The sequence below is a fragment of the Dipteris shenzhenensis genome, chromosome 18, assembly GCF_047967505.1.
Source record: "Dipteris shenzhenensis isolate YYH24624 ecotype China chromosome 18, Dip_SZ_1.0, whole genome shotgun sequence".
NCBI lineage: Eukaryota > Viridiplantae > Streptophyta > Polypodiopsida > Gleicheniales > Dipteridaceae > Dipteris > Dipteris shenzhenensis.
The window spans coordinates 23,971,743-23,975,608 of NC_141613.1; the positions used below are offsets into that span (position 1 = coordinate 23,971,743).

General features: G+C 40.5%; 1 long non-coding RNA gene across 1 annotated transcript; it reads left to right on the forward strand.

Moving 5' to 3' along the window:
• The first annotated feature begins 1,722 nt into the window (after nt 1–1,722).
• Nucleotides 1,723–2,853, forward strand: LOC147890980 (uncharacterized). The gene is made up of 3 exons (XR_015542651.1): nt 1,723–1,940; nt 2,322–2,484; nt 2,583–2,853. It is a non-coding gene; the product is annotated as an uncharacterized LOC147890980 (long non-coding RNA).
• The last annotated feature ends 1,013 nt before the right edge of the window (nt 2,854–3,866 follow it).

The following is a 3,866-nucleotide window of genomic DNA, read 5'->3' on the forward strand; positions in this document are numbered from 1 at the left end:
GAATTCTTCTTTCAGCATGTTAAGGAGAAAAGAGTTCGTGAGCATATATGCATTGTCACATATTCTCATGGATTTTAGCACATAGATGAAGCCTCTATTGCTTCAGTCTTTGCCAACCATCTATCTGGTACTTTAGGTGCTGTTCCACAACATCCCCTAGACTATGATGCACGATTTTCTCATTTCCTGGAAAACACTCACTCAATTGTCTCTCTTCATGAAGCACCATTTCTTCAGTGACCATTCTCTCAGAATGAGATTCACTATGTTCTTTGCTCCATGGCAACAACAAAGGCCCCTAGCCTTGATGGCTTCCCAACTGAATTTTTTAAACATTACTGGCACCTTTGTGGTACAGAGCTCACAGCATTGCTCAACAATTGTATTCGAAAGAATACTCTGCCAGTACTTGTGAATCAAGGATTGATTAAATTCATTCCTAAATCTGCAAATTGTATGCAACCTGGTGATTGGAGGTCATTGAAAATGTTAAATGCCTCTTACAAAATACTTGCAATAGCTATAGTGCTGCATTCGCCACAACCGTGGGCTTCACTAGCTTGACACTGGATTCAAACAACAGATGTTATTAGCTTCTCACATGGATCATTATCATGGAGGGAGATTCTACTATGTGACTTACCTATTAAGACCAACGGCTACAAACTAAGCCAAGCTCATACCAATTTAGCGCCGAGCTATTGGCGAATGTGGGTGGCCGCTGGCAAGGAGCGGCCAGGTTACTACTCTTTGGGGCTAAACATTTGGATTAGTAAGTGGCCTCATATAGCTCCAGTTCAAATAAGCCTGCTGCCCTTGGTTAGAGGGCTCAATGATAGGGGAATATGTACCTGGGCCTTGGTTTGGGACTTTCAAGAAAATTCATTTCTGACCCTGGATGTTTTGGCTGACCAGTTCCAAACACGAGAAAGAAGATTCATCGAGGCTACATTTGCTCGGTTTGTGACCCAAGTTGGCCTACTATTCCAGTACTCCAGTGATCTAATGATTTCAAAGGATTGGTTGATGCAGTAGGTAGGGACCTTAATAGACTCAATTACAAATGCTTGATCAATATTCCCGATTCACATATTGCTTGTTCTCCTCAATCAGCTTGGAAAGATATTGCTCCTAATGATTTGTTTGAAATTTGGAAGATGAGATCTATCCGGGTATGGAAACTCACTACTTTCTTTTGTGGCAGTTTTTGCATTGCAAACTCCCAACAAAAGATCGCATAACTAATTGGAAAGATGTCTCTCCATATTGTGTATTCTATAAAACCATGCTTGAGAATCACTTCCATCTACTATGGGGATGCGTGTTCACGAAATGAGTTTGGCGATGCATACAACAACATTGGTTTACCTCGGTTCAGTTTGTCATCCCACTTAGGTGGAAAATGGCAATCTTGGTGATAAAACAGGACTAAATGACTTGCAGTGGACAATTTGGCAAATAGTTCGAGTTGTGTTTATTGATCACATCTGTAAGAATATTCTTTTCAACCATAGACCTATCCCATAAGACTTCTTTGCTCAAGTACGATCTTCCATACTTGATGCTTTGCATTATTTTGCAAGAAGAAAGGAATTTGCCTACATTGTGAAGCTCTTGAGAGGAGAGTCAGCTTTGTAATTTTATTATTTTCTCTTGCAATAAAATTTTCCAAAAAAAAAAGCGGGGGAAATTCATTTTGGGGGAAACAAATTAAAAAGAAAGAAAAGTTTTTGCGCCAAATGACCCTTTCCTTCCGCCTGCGGAAGCTAGTTCCTGCTCAGCTAAAAGAAAATGTTTTCAAGCAATTTTATCCATGCCCAGTAAAGTCCTATGACCTAATCTTCTCAATCAGCACGTGTAAACAACAGAGAGTAGTCATGTCGTGATCTGATCAACGATGAAATTTGCAGCAAATTGGTAGGTTTGATTTTGGTGGCATAGTATGTTTCGTTCAAAAAAGGAAAGAAAACGATTGATTGGAATAGAGAAAGATTCAAGGTTTGGGATTTCCATTAGTAATTGATAGAATCCTATTTTTTCCGTCAGTCAATGGACCGAATAGGGGTTTTGAGGCGATTTTGAGGTTTTCACTAGTTTGGGATTCCATGACGGCAGAGAAATCAGACCAAGGAACTCTCTATTCCCTCTTGAAATTCAGTGTTTGAGTTTTGGAAAATTTTTAGCTCTCAAGTTGCAATCGTTGGATGTTTGCAGTTAGTATAGCGATGTACGAATTTACACTTTATAGTTTGGCGTTTTGGATAGTGTGCATTTATAGTTCTCAAGTTGGGTATTTGTAGTTATTTTGGGTGTGCTGTCAGTATTCTGACATCGGCTCCCCATTTCTCCAACAGGCGCAACCCCTCTTTGGTATGATTCCGACCATTAGCACCCACAAAAGACACACTGAAGACATCCATTTTGTACAAACCCGCAAGCTTGCTACATGTCCTCCACTTGCCTGCTCAAGCTCCACCTTATGCAGTAGGTTTGCAAAAATCGTTCATGATTCACTCCGTTCGATGTACTCTCTATAGCTATGTCATATTGCACCCTTGATATTTTGCAATGTTTGTATGCAGCTCCTGTCTAGCTTGTGCCAGGTCTTCAAGCTAGAGTACATGTTTAGATGTAGGTTTAGCCTTGAGACACACATGTGGACATCTTTTGCAAGATACCGATAAGCGACCTTTCTTTGCAAAATTTTCTTTTTATATGTGTTACAATTATGATAAATTATAAAAAACATTCTATTTGATAAATTCCAGAGAGCTTTAATGTGTGCCATTGCATAGAAAAGGTCCTTTTCTTGGGTCTACTGCTTTGGACATTGGCTCAATTTACAAGATTGAGATCGTTGGGACACTATGATACCTGGCTGGAAAGATGAATGAGAGATGTGCCACAATTGTGATGTATTCTTCAAAGTCGCTATTGCATGCGTATTTTACCTCAAAAATGGCCTAACTATAAATGATTCACGAGTCTGAGTCTTGGTAGGCTGACTTGGCTTCTTCATTACCACACAAGAAAAGAGACTTCCTCAACAAAGATGAGGACATTGTGGTAGAGCATTTTATTCTAATTCTAGGATTTGGTTAAAGACTCAAGCATCGACTGCTTTTGCGGTCTATCTTGAGTTCAATGGCCCACTATTGGTATAACTAATTAGCCCATCAGAAAATTGCTCGGGAGAAGACAATGCATGAAAAATTTTATTTCCATCTTTTAGCACTACATGCTAGGAATTTAGATCTCAAGATTAAATGACCCTATAGGCACCAAAGAAGGCAAGCCATAGTCCCTTGCAGATTGGAGCAACTGAAGCTCATGGCTCAAGCCTGTGGACATTAATCAAGAGAGTGCATAGCCTGTAAAAGGTATTGGCAAGGCTCATGAGGCGGCCTTTGTGTGAGATGTTGTAGCTTCTAGTTTAAGATGTTGTCTTGTGGAGTGCACTTATTGTAGCATATGCTCAATTAGAGAGAATAATGATGCTTGTTGTACTGCTAGGAGGTGCAAAACCATATCTAGTGACATTGTTAGTGTTCTGAATACATACAGCCATGCAAGTCTAGTGGATATAAGGGAAAAATGCACTTTGTAGCCATTAACAATCACTTGGACTGACCTCAAATCTTTGAGAATTACACTTGTGTTGGAGATAAGGTGGTCACCTCCCCATGGAGAGCGTGGGGGAGGTGGACATGGATCTGTTGGTCAGCATGTGGGCATTGTGGAAGCATGCCACATGGGCTGAACTAACTATGAAATTGAGGCTGCCACATGGGCAGCATATGGGCTGCCATGTGGACAGCATACAAACATAGAAAAGACAAGTCATGGGGTTGCCACATGGGCAGCAC